The sequence below is a fragment of the Felis catus genome, chromosome A1 (assembly GCF_018350175.1).
Source record: "Felis catus isolate Fca126 chromosome A1, F.catus_Fca126_mat1.0, whole genome shotgun sequence".
Lineage (NCBI taxonomy): Eukaryota > Metazoa > Chordata > Mammalia > Carnivora > Felidae > Felis > Felis catus.
The window spans coordinates 94867585-94885920 of record NC_058368.1 but is presented as its reverse complement, the minus strand read 5'-3'; the positions used below and the strand labels follow the sequence as shown (position 1 = coordinate 94885920).

The 18336-nt window shown below is 47.8% G+C and overlaps 1 protein-coding gene across 2 annotated transcripts in view; it reads right to left on the bottom strand.

The window, feature by feature from the left end:
- LOC123385454 overlaps positions 1-18336 on the bottom strand; it is a 66958-nt gene that overhangs the window by 21120 nt on the left and 27502 nt on the right. For both annotated transcript variants that reach the window (XR_006597986.1, XR_006597987.1), the window contains 2 exons: positions 10014-10151; positions 3545-3672 (listed from right to left, as the gene is read on the bottom strand). The gene's annotated coding sequence lies outside the window, so the exon portion shown is untranslated. The remainder of the gene's footprint in view (positions 1-3544; positions 3673-10013; positions 10152-18336) is intronic.

Genomic DNA, 18336 nt, shown 5'->3' with positions numbered 1-18336 from the left:
GACAGAGCATGAACGGGGGAGGGGCAGAGAGAGGGAGACAGAATCGGAGACAGGCTCCAGGCTCTGAGCCATCAGCCGAGAGCCTGACGCGGGGCTCGAACTCGCGGACCGCGAGATCGTGACCTGGCTGAAGTCGGACGCTCAACCGACTGCGCCACCCAGGCGCCCCTAAAAAAATTTTTTTAATGTTTGTTTTTGAGAGAGACAGAGACAGAATGCAAGCGGGTTAGAGGCAAAGAGAGAGGGAGACACAGAATCCGAAGCAGGCTCCAGGCTCTAAGCTGTCAGCACAGAGCCTGACACGGGCCTCGAACCCATAAACCGTGAGATCACGACCTGAGCTGTAATCAGACACTTAACTGGCTGAGCCACCCAGGTGCCCCCAAACTGCTATCCTTTTGATCTATTGCTGCCTTCCCTTATATTTCAGTTTGACAAGTATTTGTTGCATCCCTACTATGTGCTGAGTGTATTTCTAGGTATTGGGGATACAAGGGGGCTTGACATAGGCCTGTGTGTGGTGTGCTGGGTTCACTACCACCACTGTGTGTGGACTTCCTAGGTTTCCCCCTGATGACTGGCCGAGGGGCCGCCCTGTTCAAAGTTAGTCAACGCCTAGGCTGGCCTACAGCACGGTGTGGTCTGATAATTGACAAAAACCCAAAAACAATAGCAACAAAACTGACCTGTGCTGATTCAGTTCTCATTCTTATGCATTTCAATGGGGAAATGCCCAAAGAACAAAGCTATAAAAATAACCCTGCCTATTCTCTGGCCATCTGCCCACCAAGGGCAGAGCTCAGGGCATCTGGTCCTTTTGATAAATGCTCTGGCCCAGCTCTGCCTGACAAACCACATCTTTCCCACTATCACTTTCTGGGCAATGACATGTGAGAAAGGAAAGACCAGCTTCTTGGCACAGCAATTCCCTAAAGAAAGAAAACAGGGCTGGGGGTGAGGGGAGCATTTATTAAATCACCTGGAGGACTTTTTAAAAATGCCTGTTCAGGGTCCTTAACCCCAGAGAATAAGATTTGACCTCTTGGGATGGTGGGGTAGGGGTTAGGGGAACTTGGGGGAAGCAAATATACATTTTGAAAAAGTATTTCAGGGAATTATCACCTCTATTGTATGTATGACCACTCTGCCACTTCCGAGTTGACAGCCACTGATGTTATCCAACCCTGTCATTTTATAGATGAAGCAACCATGGTCCAGAGAGGAAAGGTGATTGATTTGTTCCAGGCTATACAGCTAGTAGACAGCAGAGCCAGGATGAGACTCAAGGACACTTGATTCCTAGACTGTGCTTCTCCTGACTCTACCTATAATTCATCTTTAGCTCTTGCTCTTCTTGAGATCATTATCATCACCATCACCACCACTAATGTCATCACCATGATCACCATGATTACCACCATGATCACCATGATCACCATGATCAGCATGATCACCACCATCACCACCACCATCACCATGACCACCATCATCACCACCATCACCACCATCACCATGACCACCATCATCACCATCATTGCCACCATCACCATGACCACCATCATCAACATCATCACCACCATCATCACCATCATCACCATCATCATCACCATCATCACCATCATCACCATCATCACCATCACCACCATCATCACCATCATCACCATCACCACCATCAACACCATGACCACCATCATCACCATCATCACCATCATCACCATGACCACCGTCATCACCATGACCACCATGACCACCATCATCACCATGACCACCATGACCACCATCATCACCATCATCATCATCATCATCATCATCCTCATCACCTTCACCAGAAGGCTACTGGCCACTTATATAAACTTATCCCTCCAATTGACAATAATCCTACAAGGCAAGTGTTGTCTCTGTTTCTTACTCCTTGTCCACGTTCCCAACTTTTATGTACTATTCATCCTGACACACAGGATCTGTCATCAGCAGCAAATGCCTCTATCTGTGCCCTGTGTCTTTTGTTGTAAGGTGTCTTCCTGTCTTGCCCTAATGGAAAGTTGGCTGTGCTCTGCAAACGCCACCTCATCTGCAGACTCTCAAGTGGAGGTTATTTGGGCTTCATCAAGGCTCAAGGGTGGGATAGCTGTCCCATTGTACCTGTAATTCAGTTCTCTTTACTCCTCCTTCAAAACTCCCATCCTTCAAAATTCAGGGCACACTTTACTACCTGCCACTGTTATCTACCAACTTACTCTCCTTCGTTCATTAATGACTCCAGCATCTGGCTCTCCATGTTTATTCCTGACACCATTCTTGGTGACTTAACAACCTTGAAGAATAGTGGTCCATTCCACACCTTGCTCCCTGAACTCTATGACCTCCTCACCTCCAACAATCTTTCATTTCTACTCCCCGGGGCCCCAGCCACACTCTCATGCTTGTGTTCTAAACCCCAGTATCAGTTCTCTCTGGTCTCAATCCATGACTTTACCACCTTTGTATCTTTCTTTATAAAGATACAAAATACAGTGAAACTTTGGTTTGCAAGCATAATTCGTTCCAGAGACATGCTTGTAATCCAAAGCACTCATATATCAAAGTGAATTTCAAGAACCATTAGCTCAGTTGTGATCATGTGACATTTGGTGTCACGTACTACTCTTATTGCAAGACGTCGCTCGCTTATCAAGTTAAAATTTATTAGAAGTGTTTGCTCGTCTTGTGGAACACCTGCAGAACAAGTTACCAAGTTACTCGCAATCCAAGGTTTTACTGTATATGCAAAGATAACGTATATGTCCGTATAAATGCAAAGATTATTTATATATAATGGGATTGTATATATAAGGAGATATTAACATATGTGATATGTATATATATCTCCTCATATCCTCACTTGCCTCCTTGTTCTGCTTAATTCCATGATGTATCATTATAGTGACTGCTTTGTGTATTCTCTCATTTCCATGCCTTTTTCTTTTCATCGAATTCATCTGGCAAAAGCCCATTCAAGATTAAATCCCTACTCGTATAGTTTGTGACCACAGCTGAGAGGCTTGAAGTTGTGACAGAAGATATAAAGTGGCTGGAGGGTTTACTTTCAACACATTACTGCACACCCCAAATAGGACCCCAGCGCGCTCGGTGGTTTTACAATCCTACTCTGTGAAAAGATTGTTCCGCCCCTTCTCCTCCCTCTTTAAGCTTTATACATGGCTGGCTTCATGTGAGTTCCCCTAAAAGCTGTGCCTGAGACACAGGTCTACCTGAAGGTAGTTTATATGGGAAGTGATCCCAGGGATCCAGAGAGAGGACCTGAGGAGTGAAACAGGAAAAGTGGGAAAGGCGATAGATGACCTCTGGTAGATGGGCAGTTCAGCACCCATGACCTGTGGGTGACGGATGAGTTATGGGTGATGGATGACCAATCTCAGGGACCTTCTGAAGAGCCTGAGGGGCTGTAGCTCAGATTTTTCCACTCAGGGAATGGAACGGGTGAGCATTTACCTCCAGGCTCCTGTCTCCCATTGCTCAGTGGGGGCCTCTTGCAAGAACTTACCCGCATCTCCAGGCCATCCCAGGGTGAATGCCACACAGCAGCTTCTAGAACGCCCGGGGCCAGACACTGTCACATTGTTCTTGGGCTGAGCTGCTTTGAAGCCAGTCCAGAACGGTCCCTCCAACAGTCTGTAAAGTAGGGAGTGTCTCCCTGAGAGGAGAATTGAACTGAGGCCCAAGGGAAGCCCCTTTCACCCTTCACATCTGTCACGGACCCTCCAAGTCCAACTGAGTCTTTACCCAAAGCTGCGACTTCTGCCAGGACTTCATGCAAGAGAGTGAGTGATATGAGCTCCAGTCCCCCCGCTCCAGCTAATCTCGAGGCCATAGCCGATACTGTCCATTTCTACCACCCATTCTCCACTGCCCTCCACCTCAGCCAGCACTGAGCAGGTCTAAGTTGATTGCTGTATGCAGGGTCAATGATCTTTGTCCCCTGAGAGGTCTACCTCTCAGTGCCTTGCATTTACATCCGGTCATGGGTGCTGAACTGCCCATGTACGTAGTTATTGGACAGGAAAGCATTGAAAGCCACTCATGTAGGTCTTTTGGGTGCAAACACAGATTTCCCTGCTCTTGTGGGCTGGCTGGCTGCTCACCCCACTGGTTCCCAGGGCAGCATGAGGGGTGTGAGGGCACTGGACCTGGGAAGAAGGTCAGAGGTACAGAGATAAGAGTTATTAGAAGCCGAGAAGGTCAGCTCCAAAAGTCTTCCACATGAGTGGGACGTATGCCAAAGACCTTCTCTGTTAACCTCACAAAGAAGGACCTGTCTTCTCTCGAATACATATCGTGTGCCAGGCAGCCTAGGTGCCTTGTTTTCACGTGAGAGGTGGCATTGCGGTCCCCATTTCCATCGGGGGGGAAACTGATCAGAGCAGGAAGCCAGCTCACCAAGCCGAATCTCGCCCACAGGATGGATCCCACAGCCCTTCCCGTCAGCCCTGTGCCTCCAACCTGGGGGGTGAGGCCAGTCAGGTGACAGGTGAGAACATACCCTGCAGGGCCCAGAGAGCTCGACCTGATTAGATGTGTGTAAAACACGCACGGAATCGAGCACGGAGACATGGCCAGCCACTCGGCATGCTCCCTGGGGTCTCCCCCCTCCCCCCATGCTCTTCCCCATGGCACTCTCTCTTCTCTCCCCACTGTTCTTGTAGGAGCAGCGCATCTCCAGTAGAGCGGTAAGTGGGAGTCCTTCAAGTCCATCCAGTGAAGGCAGGCACCTTTCTCCTTTAGGGCACTCCCTTCCCAGAAGGGCCCCATCCACAACACCCAAGCAGGTCACCCTTCGCAGGGTTGGGTAAGGTCCAGAGGCACAGGAAACCAGCTTCAGGGCCACCTCCTTCCTCGAGGAAACCCTGGTCTGTGCCAGGAGGAGTGATACTGCTGTAATGACAGCTCGCAGGCTGGGGCAGGGACGGGTGCAGGCAGGACCCAAATCAGAGACTGGCCCCTCTCACAGGAGACGCAGGGAGGCGGCGAGGTGCTGGGGGCACACTGGCCCCTCTTACAGGTGCCCAGAGGCTGAGGAAGAGCAATCAGATGGAGAAGCTGCAAATCTGGATATGTTGGGAGAAGAAGCAGCAGGCCACCAGGGCTGACCCATGATCAGAAGCATCAGGGCCGCAAACAGACTGTGTGGATTTCGAGAACACCTGGCATGGAGAAGCTGTGGCCTGGGTGGGGGCAGCCGGAACAGCCCTGGCCGGCCCCAGTTCCCCAGCCCTCAGGCTCCCTGCCTGGCATGTCCCCCTGACCCAGCCTCCTCTCCTCAGATCCCATTCCCGTACTCTGTCTGCTGGTCCCACGTCACTGTCCTTTCCTGAATGGCTCCAGCAGGTCTGAGGTAACGAGAGAAGGGGCTCCTGTCCAGAGTGTGCCTCCTCCCACCAGCCGTGGCCCAGCCCGGGTGCACCTGCTCCAGGCCACACTCCTTGCCTGGCCGTGAGACCATGCACAAGTCACTTGGCTTGTCTCTGCCTCAATTTCGTCCTCCATAAAACAGGGATGGCGATGGTAATGAAGACACTACCCTCCTACTATGGTTGTGCGGATTGAAGCGATATGTATAGTTGTGAAAGAGGTACAGAGCTGATGTATGTTTGGAACCATTTCATTTACTCTTCCCAACAGTATAATTGGTCCCATTTTACAGACGGGGAAATAGAGGCTCCAAAATGAATAGGCATTCACTGAAAGGCATGCATGAAGTAGGAACCGCAATTTGAAACCCAAACTTTTTTTTTTTTAAGTTTATTTATTTTTGAGAGACAGGGAGCACATGTGCACATGCAGGGGAGGGGCAGAGAGAGAGAGAGAGAGAGAGAGTCCCAAACCTGATCCAGGCTTGTCCCAGGGCATTGCCTGATCCAGGGCTTGATCGCACGAACCGTGAGATCATGACCTGAGCTGAAATCAAGAGTCTGAAGCTTAACTGACTGAGCCCCCCAGGCGCCCCTGAAACCCAAATTGTGTGACTCTGAAGCCCAGGGTCTTTTTGACCTCTCAAAGTCAGAGGCCCAGACAGGCAGGCAGGTGAACAGGGAAAGGGCGCCCCTGCCACAGCCGGGGCTTGAAGTGGTGCTGCTTCACTTTTGCTTCTGTGCGGCGTCCCCACAGCAGACCGCAGTCCAGAGCCAAGATTCCTGCTGCGGAACTCGAGGCCCGACCGCAAGCTAGACGGAGGCAAGAATAGAGACCCAGGTATCTTTCCCAGCCCCGCCTCCTCACCCCCCCACCCCACTTCCTGCAGGCAGGGCCACCTGCTGAGAAGCCCTGGGCTCTGCGCAGGAGAGATGGGCATATGCCAAAGCAGGAGTCGCAAGCTAGTGTCAGAATCGCCCCCAAAGTCCTTCCTTCAGCTTCTTGCGGCGCTGTTTCTGGACAGAAACCAAGCGGAAGGACGGATGCTGTGGAGTCTGCGCCTTGTACAAAGGCTCTGGCCAACCGCATTCCCCAAGCTCTCCCAGGACTTGCTTCTCTTCTCAGTTTGCTCCTCGCAGCCGCGTGCCAAGCATTCAATTAACCACCCTGCTTCTGCCCCCTCCCCAGCCAAATGGGTACCAGATGCACCATGGAGACCTCGCACAAAGGGGGGAAGAAAAACTTTACTCAGGCAAATCAGCAGAGAAAACACAATTAGGCAAAGCAAACAGAGCCGAAGAGGCAGCGGCGAAGCCAAGCGTCCGGGAGCCCACCTGCAACACATTTCCAGGAGCCCCTCAAAAACCATGCTTTTCTAATGGGGGCCATACAGAAGCCCCCGCCAGGCAAAGGGAGGCTCTGTGCCTAGCAGATCAAGACGGCCTCCACGCCAGGAGCTGGGGAAGTGGGGAGAGGGGGGTTTGCTTTTGTTCCACCCTCGCGTCTCCAGGAAGGATGTAGGTAGGGCCTGTGGCTGCTGCAAAAACACGAGAGCTCGATGCCAAGAAGCCACCAGAAAATTGGCCCCGCTCCTTCCTTATCTTGCAATCTAGACTTCCAGCCAGGGCCAGGAGCGGCAGTCACTGGAAGAGGGAGGGGTTAAGGCCAGGTTTGCAATAACTCTTCTCTGGGAGGCCCTGCTCAGATCACTGGGCTGAGAATAACAGCTGCTGCCCCGGGGAGCGGGGCCTTGATGGCCTGCTCAGAGCATCAGGCAGCCCTGGAGGAGCTTCTGCCAACAGCAAACACCCAGAGCCCCAGGTAGCGTGATCCTGCCAGTTCCCGGGAGCAGCAGCCGAATGCGAGGTTCAGGTGTCCGCTACCAACATCACAGATCCGGAAGTGCGATGTGCAGAATGGCCTCTTACCCCCGCTCAGAGTGGTACACTCTTAGCCCTCCCCCCACCCACGTGCCATCCCCAGAGCAGTACAGGGCAGGGAGGCACTGCCGGGAGCACAGCCTGGCATCAGACAGAGGCTCAAATCCCAGTTTCCACCGCTTATGAGAAGCTGTGCAATGCCCAGCAAGTTACTGAACCTCTCTGGGCGTGTTTTCTCATTGGTAAACTGAAGAGGGACACCTAAGTTTGCCAGGAAGATTAAGTGAGATTTGGGCACATATGGTGGTGAATACATACCCGGCACCTGGTGGGAACTTAATACATGGCAGCAGCTTTGTGCCGAGCTTATTAGGAGGAAGCTTGGGAAATCAGGAGGTGGGAGAGAGAGGAGGGAACCGGCAGAATAAATGTGGAGCGGAGAGGTGTGAGGCCACGAAAAACCAACAGTTGAGAAACATGTAGCTGAGCGTTGGTGGAACCAGCTCGTGAGCTCTGCTAGCTTATTAGCAGAGGAAGGTTCTATTTTGACAAACCAAACCAGCCCAAAGGAGGCATCAGCCATAGGGCGTCTACGTGGTGGAAATGAGCACCCAGCTCTGTTTCTTTTCCATCTCCAGAGCCTTGCATGGTACCTGAGCCAGCCCTGAGCCCTCCACCCCTCGCAGGGCTGTGTTGACTCTACCCACTCCCCATGCCCTTTATTGCATAAATAATGCCAGAAAGGGGGCGCCTGCATCGCTCAGTCAGTTAAGCGTCTGACTTCAGCTCAGGTCATGATCTCACGGTTCACGAGTTCAAACCCTGAGTCGGGCTCTGTGCTGAGAGCTCAGAGCCTGGAGCCTTTTTCAGATTCCGTGTCTCCCTCTCTCTCTGCCCCTCCTCTGCTCACGTTCAGTCTCTGTCTCTCAAAAATAAATAAACACTAAAATAGAAAGAATGCCAGAAGGAAGTGGGAAATTCCACCTGGAAAGGCAGGCGTCCCAGAATTCTTGCAGGAGGCTGTGTCATGGCTAAGTCCCAGGAACTGGCCTGGACAGCCCAGGGGTGTGGCTGACCTCATGGGTGGCCCAGAGGTCACCACCTCTGTCCACAGGTCTGATGCCCCACGCCCCTCGGTGGGACTGGCATCCTCCGTGAACCTCTCCTCAGAGCTGGCCAGAGCTGTGGGCCTCACGCACTCACAGGGAGGGCTGCAGGGGGGAGCCACACGACTGGAATCTGGAATCTTCTATCTTGTGATTTAATTTAACAGTGCAACAATGAACTTCAACCTAGAAATACAGCTTTTTCACCAGTCTCTATGCATCTATGTGGTCCTGCGGCGGTCCCAGGGTAGAATGAATGGGCTGGCTGCAGTCAACTGCCCCCCAGAACACAGGGAGAGGAGTCAATACAAATTGGCAGCCAGAGACCAGCTCCTGAATGACAGAAAGGCGGCAGGGAGTCGAGCCTTTGTCCCCCGTGTCCTAGGACACCACCACTGGTATTGTTCTGAATGGCACGTGAGCAGGGGCCCTTCCCCGCCGGGCACGGGTGGCAGAGAGCACAAGCTCTGCCATCAGCAGGCCTGTCAGAATTTGAGGCTAGCATGTTCTGTGTGGTCTCACGAACTCGAGACTTAATCTATTCCGCTTCAGCTGCCTGTAGCGCTCCACGACCAGGGTTTCTGTGAGGATTAGGCGGCATAAAGTATACGCAGGGCCCGGCTCAAGAGGGGCCGATCCCCTTTCTCTGTGGCTTGAGTTCACAGACCAAGTTTGCGGGGTCTGGCCAGACCTACTGTGCTGCTCCTTCAGGGTCCGAGCCCCCTGTGCCGAAACACAGTCCCTGCCGGCTCCCCATCCCCCTGACCCCACACACTCGGCCCTTCCTTCCACCTGCAGTTGTCTCTCTCCAGCTCCTCGGCACCCACAGCCGTGAGTGAGCGGCTCCAGCCACGCTCCAGTAGACAGCCCGACAGCACCTCCCCACCCTGCTCCGACCCACCCTGAACCACCCAAAAGCCACCACTCAGGACATAGGAACAAAATATGTCCCGCACAACGGCAGAAAGGTCAGAGCATAATCTTTTTCTGTGACAAACTGGACAGGACAGTACGCAGGAGAGACACGTCCGTTTTCCAGGAAGCCTATGGCTTCAAGAGGTCTGAGACCCAATCTGGGCTTCAGATCTACCAGACGACGGAAAAGAAAAACCAGCAGGATAAATCTGCGGGGAAATGTGAGTTGGATTTTTGGATGAGCAGTAACTCTGGGGCTCTGTCTTGACTTTTTTTTTTTTATTTTTTAAATGTTTATTTATTTTTGAGAGAGGGAGAGAGAGAGAGACAGAGTGTGAGTAGGGGAGGGGCAGAGAGGGAGACACAGAATCGGAAGCAGGCTCCAGGTTCTGAGCTGTCGGCACAGAGCCCGATGTGGGGCTCGAACTCATGAACCGCGAGATCATGACCTGAGCTGACGTCGGACGCTTAACTGACTGAGCCACCCAGGTGCCCCTTGACTTATTTTCTATCTGTGCATGTCCGTCCTGGAGGCCAGTGGGGTGGAGAAAAGGGCAGACCCTGGATGAGAGACAGTCTCGGCCTCTACACCTGTGTCACTCACCCCAAACCGGGTAAAGCAGTCATATTTGTATTTGGGGCTTGCTTAAGTTATTCTGGGGCTCAAAGCAGAATTTTACCAAACCTCTTTCAAGCCTATTACCTGTTTCAGAACAAAAGCTGCTGGAGGAGCCAGCCTGTCTTGTCGGGATCATGTCTTCTGTGTCTGCCCCAAGGCCTGGCACCTAGCACGTCCTCGGTAAACGTTGTGGAGACTGAACTCCTCCGGTCTGCCATGCATCTGTGAGAAGACAGATAAGGCAGGTAGACATTTCGAACTCCGTTCCTTGGGGCTTCACACCCAGAGTGATGGAGCCATGTACAGGAAGGTCCATAGAGCTATAGGGATTTGATAAAATGCAGGGTGGAGAGGAGATCTCTCGGCTACTAGACTTATTTGGATCACTTATTCACTCGCTTAGATAAGGACAACCAGTTGAAGGATTAAAAACAAAAACAAAAACTAAAAGACTTAGTCATGCCTCAGACAACAGGTTTTTGGTTCTTCACAAGCACGAGAGAGAGAGAGAGAGAGAGACCTCAAATTTTGGAACCTCCAGTAGGATTTCTTTTCAACCCAGCCTAAGCCAGCCCTTCCAATCCAGTTGCTAACCACAAAGAACCCAGCTGCCCGCCGCTACGATACTACCCAGGACGCTACCCACTGGGCACCCAGGATGGTGGTATTTCAGACATTCCCAGTCCACTGGTGAGTGGAGCCTGTTCTGGTCCCTCCTCCTGGGTGAGGAAAAGGTGAGCCCTGAGGCATGAAATATAGCCTCTCCTCCTGATGGCCTCCATACAGCCAGTCTCCCATCTGGCCCTCCAGGATGGTTTCTGACCTGGCCTTTAATTCTGTCTACATCTTGTTGAGTGTTACCTGTAGTAGAACATGTGTCTGGCAACACGTAGGACAGCAGCATGTGTTACAAGGAAATACTCCTCAACAGAAACCGTCTGGAAGGCAGGACGTCTTTGTTCTTAAAAACTACAATATAATACCACCCTAAACTGGCAGGGGGAGGCAGAGGGTTACGTGTATGAGGGGAGAAACAATTGAGTGACAAAGCCAAGGCATGAATACCATGTCTCAGCAGTTAAGTCTGTGAGCAAAGTCCCTATCAGATCCCCGACACGGGCAATACGCCTGCAGACTGAGCGGCTGCCACCAAGAGAACGTGACATTTAGCTCTCCTTTACTCCCAACTAGTGCAACATTCTCTAGACAGGCCAACTCTTCCTAACAATGGTAGCAGAAACACATGCTAGTTTTTTAAGTTATGTATTTATTTTGAGAGAGAGACAGAGAGAGTGTGTGTATGCATCCACAAGTGGGGAAGGGGCAGAGAGAGAGGGAGAAAGAGAATCCTAAGCAGGCTCCATGCTGTCACTGCAGAGCCCAATGCAGGGCTTGATCCCACAAATCATGAGATTGGGACCTGAGCCGAAACCATGAGTTGGACGCTCAACCAACTGAGCCACCCAGGAGCACCGGTGCATCCTAATTTTAATCTCTAAGAAGTGAGTAAACATGGGTATCTAACAAGACTTTAGTAACTAATAATTCACAGCTTCTGAACTTATTTACGCTTTTCAAGGAATCATCTCAGAAAACCTTATGTTTTAAAATCCAGATCGCTTGCTTCTCCCTAACTATCCACAGATCACTTATAGCTTCAGCATTGAGAGTTCTGTGTAATGTCTATAGGCCCCTGTTTCTCCTGCCCCCACCCATGAAATGTAGGTGGCACCGTCCCCCCCGCCCAAACATAACAAGACAAAACCCAATGACCCAGCAATGGGCCTCCAACCAACTCCAGTCAGTTGCTGAACAACTTTGTTCCCTTTGTGGTTAAGAACATTGCCTGCCTCCCCTCCGTGTCTTCTGCTCTGTTAGGCAGCTTACTTAAAAAAAGAATTTTTTTTTAATGTTTATTCTTGAGAGAGAGAGAGAGAGAGAGAGAGAGAGAGAGAGAGAGAGAGAGAGAGCACACAAGCAGAGGAGGGGCAGAGAGAGGGGGAGACACAGAATCTGAAGCAGGCTCCAGGCTCTGAGCGGTCAGCATGGAGTCCATTGTGGGCCTTGACCTCACAAACCATGAGATCACGACCTGAACCAAAGCTGGCTGCTTAACTGACTGAGCCACCCAGGTGCCCCTATGCAGCTTACTTTTAATAGCCCAGCCACGCCCTCAGACACAGTCTTCTTGCCTGCCCTGCTGCTCCCCTCTGTACTTGCTTGAACAATTTGTAATGGAACTGGGTACGGCAAAAAGGTAAATATTTTGAAGAGAAGAGAAAGGAAAGGAAGGAGTCGAGCCTCAGGACTAATGCAACAAAGGACCTGACTACTTCCAGATTCTTCCGTTTCCAATCTCCTCTCCAACCTCCTCTGGTGTCCAGTCCATTTTCCTAAGGTTAGCTTCCTTCACTTGGTTGGAAACTGGCCATGAGCCACTCGCACAACATACAGCCTGTCATGAGAGAGGGATTAATCTCTTTCTACAGTGTATGTGCACACACACACAATCCTAGACAAGGATTCTGAGTGACCTGGCCTCGTGCTAGGGTCTGCATGTTTGAGTCCCCTTCTCCCCAGTTCACATGTTGAAATTCTAACCCCCCAAAGTGATGGTATTAGTAGATGGCGACTTTGGGAGGTGGTTAGTTCATGAAGGAGGATTGTTGCCTTATCAAAGAGGATCCAGAGAGATTCCCTAGCTCCTCCCACCACGTGAGGACACAACGAGAAGTCTGCAGCCTGGAAGAGTGCTCTTACTTGCCCCCCCCCACCAGCACCCTGATCTCAGGCTTCCAGCCTCTAGAATTGTGAGACATGAATTTCTATTGTTTATAAGCCATCCAGTCTGTGGTATTTTTAGCAGCCCGAACAGAGTAGATACTCGGTAATCAAGACAATCAGGTTTTGTGCCCATTTCCATGACTATTGGGTATTATGATTGAAAGTACCGATAAAAGGATGTGGAAGGAATGGAAGGTAAATTCCTCCAAAGAAAAGGGGGGGTGTTGTTTCAAGATGAAAAGAAGGGTGATTACAGGCCAAAAAAAATGATGCCCACTATACCTTCCTTAACCAGAATCTTTTTCAAAATACACTGCTTAAGATTGCTATGGCCCAAAGTGTCCCTCAGACAACTTTCCTGTGACTATTCTTCTCACACTTACAGGTGACATTCATATCACATTGTTCCAGAGCCCAAGACAAGAATGTTTTAAAATCTCCAGTTGTTCATTATATGTGCAGACACACACACACACACACACACACACACACACACACACACACACACAGTTGTATTTTAAAGTTGTATTATAAAACCCCCCACAGGGATACCTGGGTGGCTCAGTCGGTTAAGCATCTGACTCTTAATTTCGGCTCAGGTCATGACCTCGTGGTCATGGGATCAAGCCCCAAGTTGGGCTCCACACTTGAGTGAGGAGCTGCTTGGGATTCTCTCTCTCTCCCTTTCTCTCTGTCCCTCCCCTTTATCATGCATATGCTTGCTCTCTCTCTCTCTCAAAATAAATAAATAAATAAATAAATAAATAAATCCACCCGTCCCACAAATTATTATCACTGTTTATACAATCAAAGTTCATTTAGGCTTACCTGCATATTTTCCATTTTATTCTCACTTTATTCCTTCCATTTTACACGTTCCATCTGGAATCACTATCTTCCTGCCTAAAGTACATGCTTTAGAATTTTCTTTGATGTGAGTCTATCAGTGGAAAAATCTCTCCATCTTTTTGTTATGATTCTACATTTTATTTTTGTATATTTTATTTCTTCTTACTCTTAAAAAAATTTTTTTAATGTTTACTTATTTTTGAGAGAGAGACAGAGAGAGAGCACGAGCAGGGGAGGGGCACAGAGAGGGAGACACAGAATCCGAAGGAGGCTCCAAGCTCCCAGCTGTAAGCACAGAGCCCTATGTGGAGCCCAAACCCACGAGCCATGAGATCATGACCTGAGCCAAAGTTGGACACCCACCCGACTGGGCCACCCAGGTGCCCCTATTTCTTCTTACTCTTGAAGACTATTTGCGTGGGTATAGAATTCTATGCTGGTAGAATTTTATTCTTTCAACATATGGACCTCATCACTTTACTGGTCATTAGCTTCCATGTAATTGTTGAGAAGCCAGCTGTCACTCTAGTAGCTATTCTTTTGTTGATAACCTTTTTTTCTGTACCTGCTTTGTGATTTTCTCTTTGGTTTGGTTTTCTGTGCATCATTGAAGGGGTGCATTTCTCTCTGTTTACACTGTTTGGCATATGGCGGGTCCCTTAAATCTGTGGTTTTAGTTCTAGAAATTTATCAGCAATCATCTCTTTTAATTTGCCTCTATTCCATTCTTTCCCTCTTCTTTTGGAACTGTTTTTAAACTTATTTTAAGTCTTCTTACACTATCACTTGTGTTTCTCATCCTCTCCTGTATTTTTCCTTTCTTTAATTAATTTGTTTTTTGTTCTTTCTGTGCTGTGGTTGAGAGAATTTCTTTTGATCTATTTTCCAATTTACTAATTCTCTCTTCAGTCTGATCTAATGTGCTAATAATCTGATTTACTGAATTCTTAATTTAAATTATATCATTTTTAATTCTAGACATTCTATTTGGCTCTTTTTTAAACATATGCTATATTACTTTTCATATTTTCCAATTTTTTGCTGATAAAATTGACCTTAATAAGAGTTTTATAGTCTGTATATGATAATTCTGATCTTTTAAAATCTGTTTATGTTATATCTTTGAGCTGGTTCTTGCTCAAAGTGTCTTATTTCCTTGTATGTTTAGTTTTCCTTGAATGCATGCTGGCCACTGTACTTAAAAGTAAGATGTTTTTAGAAATAATTCAAAGCTAACAAAGATAGTTACCTTCCTTCAGAAAGGACTTTTGTTTTCTTTGCTCATCACCAGTCTGGGATCACCTTAATCCAGTTCAGGGCTGGAAGTTGTTTTGGACTAAGGTGATGTTAACTCAGGCTGCAAGGCTGGGGGGGGCGGGGAGGGAGAGGAAGAAGAAGGAGGAAGAGAAGGAGGAGGAGGGGAGAAAAAGAAAAGGAAGAAAAGGAGGAGAAGGAGGAGGGGAAAGGGAAGGATGAGGAGGAATGAAGAGAAACTGAATAAAGAAGGAATCACTTTTGATTCATCATTTTGAGGATGAAACCAACCAGGTACCAGCTTAATAGGTATATGGAAGAATGGGTATCAGACTTACATTTTGAGCTGCAAATCCTTGGCTTTAATTTCTGTTTCCCCTGTCACAAAAGAGGTCCTCATAACTACAGCTCAGACAGCAGTTGTTTCTTCCATAGTAGCTAATGCCCTCAGAGTAAAAGTTGCTTTGAGTGAGTAACTCACATTTCCAAGATTTCGCCTTGGTAATTCTTCCCTAACAACTAGGCTCCATAGCACTTTAAAATTGTAATTTTGAGGTGCCTGGGGGGCTCAGTCGGTTCAGTATCTGACTCTTGATTTCAGCTCAGGTCATGATCTCACGGTTTGGTGGGTCTGAATCCCGCTCTGGCTCTGTGCTGACAGTGCAGAGCCTGCCTGGGATTCTCTTTCTTTGGCCCTCTCTCTGCCCCTCCCCCATTCGTTCTGTCTCTCAAAATAAATAAATAAACTTAAAAAAATTTTTAATTGTAATTTTTATATTTCATCTGGAGTTTTGATTTTTCCAAGAAGAAAAGCTAATCGAAATTTCCTACCTAAGCATTTCAGGAGTTATTATTATATCACATGTTAATAACAAATGTCAAAGCATAAATTATAAAAGTAATCTGAGATACCATTATCAGAGGTATATTATTAAAATTAAAGTTATAGTAAACTTCTTTTCAGAATTCTTTGTATGCATACATCAACATTATTCTATATAAACCTATGTTACTAGCTAGTAACTTTTGCCCAATAGGATCATTTTCCATGTTAATATAGATCTCACCATTTATAATGCTTGGATAAGAACCATATCTAACACTTACTGAGGACTTACTACGTGCATGGACTTTCAATGTAATTAATTCATTGAATCTTTGGAACAACTTTCTGAAATAAATTTTAATAGGTTATGAAGCTATTGTAGAGATTGTAAAACATTTTCTCGATTAGGAAAAATAGGCAGAAAAGATATTAAATAATGTGATCAGAATCACACAGGTGATAAGTGGTAGGGCCAGATTTGAATTCTGACAGACTGACTCCCAAGACTCTGCTTAATTTTTTTTAAGTTTATTTATTTATTTTGAGGGTTTGGGAGGGGCAGAGAGGGAGGGAAGGAGGGGCAGGGAGAGAGAGGAAGAGAGAATCCCAAGCAGGCTCCGCACTGTTAGTGTGGAGTCTGAGGTGGGGCTTGAACCCGTGAACTGTGAGATCATGACCTAAGCTGAAATCAAGAGCTTAACTGACTAAGCCACCCGGGCATCCCTGAAGCCTATGCTTGTAAGAGCTGTGTAGTACATAGCACTTCACTGTATTCTACTTAATGTATTAAATCAAGCCACATACTCATGGGTTATTAAATTATTCAAAGTCTGTTTTGCTATTATATAAAAATAAGTTAAAACAATTCCTTGTCATACATCTTTATGTACTTATTTACCTATGTCCTCAGAATAAATACCTGCAAAGAGAACTGCCATGTCAATACTCTACATGTTCAGGGTCACCTGGATGGTTAGTTAGTTGAGAATCCGAGTCTTGATTTAAGCTCAGGTCATGGTCCCAGGGTACTACCCCCATGTCTAGCTCCATGTTGAGCTCTGCGTCAAGCCCCATGTCGGGCTCGGCTTCAAGAGTGGAGCCTGCTTAAGACTCTCTCTCTCTCTCTCTCTCTCTCTCTCTCTCTCTCTCTCTCACACACACACACACACACACACACACGCACAAAGAGTGTATACATTGAAAATTTTAGATTTTGATACATATTGCCAAATTGCCCTCCTGAAAGTTTTGCCAATTCACAGTCCCTTCATCACATCAATTTTATAAAAGTGCCAATTCATTGGCAGCATGCTTTTTAGCCCTGAGTTTTGTTAATATTTCCCTTCTTTGATGCTCTGAGCATTATTCTCTGCGTTTCTTTCCAAACTGTGCTTCTGAACTATGACTGTCTGGCAGGCTATCTGGATCCCTACGTATTGCATTTCCTCTGTTCAGCCTTGACTTTGCTCTGCTTTCTCCTCCTTCATTAGTTTGTCCCGTGGAAAGTTCATCATGCTGGTTACATTTCCTTTCAGGACAGAAAGCGGTCTTTAGGATGCAGGATTATTCAGAGTCTCTCAAACCACATTTTCTGGTTAGGATGCAGTTACCTGAGTGACAAAGATATTAATTTCAAGGCTGAAAGTATTTTCTCTCTTTATGCTCCAGAATCTGCTCACTTCCTCTCACCTTTCTAATCAAAGAAACTGAATGACTGGCAGTATCTCAGCAGTTTTTTCCAAGCCTGTAAAGTCTTCTACTTAACAGTGGGCGGGCTTTAGAGAATGCAGATTGAAACCTGTTGCATTACGGAAGGTGAATCCACAACCCATCTAAGAGCTGTGTTATTATGGTCAAACAACTTCAGTCTAGAGACTGGAACAGAATTTTCAAGGTAACTCTCCTTCCTCCCTTCCTTCCTTCCTTGTTTCCTTCCTCACACATTTCTTTCTATATCATTTTAAAAAAAGTTTTTATTTGCTTATTTATGGGGGGGAGGAAATAAGCGGGGGGGGGGGGGGGCAGAGAGAGAGGGAGACACAGAATCCGAAGCAGGCTCCAGGCTCTGAGCTGTCAGCACAGAGCCCGACGTGGGGCTTGAACTCACAGACCGCAAGATCATGACCTGAGCCGATGTTGGACATTTAACCGACCCAGCCACCCAGGTGACCCCCAAAAGAACAATTCTTAAAATTCCACTTCTCTCTTCATTCTACTTCTCTCATATATTCCATATCCTTCCCCCTTGTATTTCTCTCTCAAATTTCCTCCCTACAGTTTGCCTGTTACCCCTTATCTTTCCCCTTTTCTTCTAAATCTGCAACTGAAGCTCAGAGACTACCTCTAAAAATGGCAGATTTCCTTGGAGGGCAAAGGAGAGAGAAAAAACTGAGCAGAGGAAACTGAAAAACAAGATCCTTCTTCCATGGAAGGCAATGGAAATGCTAGAAAATGGAAAAAACTATATGCTAATAATCATTTTTCATCCCAGCAGAAACACAATGCATGGTGTTTTAACAGGAGTCCAAGTATTTTCTGGTCCTTTCCTTCTGATAAGCTGATGAACAGGAGTGATAATATGCAGGTAAACCCTGTGGCTGGGTGGGGGTGTCAGGACAATGAAGTGACCAGGTGTGATTTCCTGACTTGGGGGAGACAGGAGAGTTACACTTGGCTGTCACCGATATCAGAGCA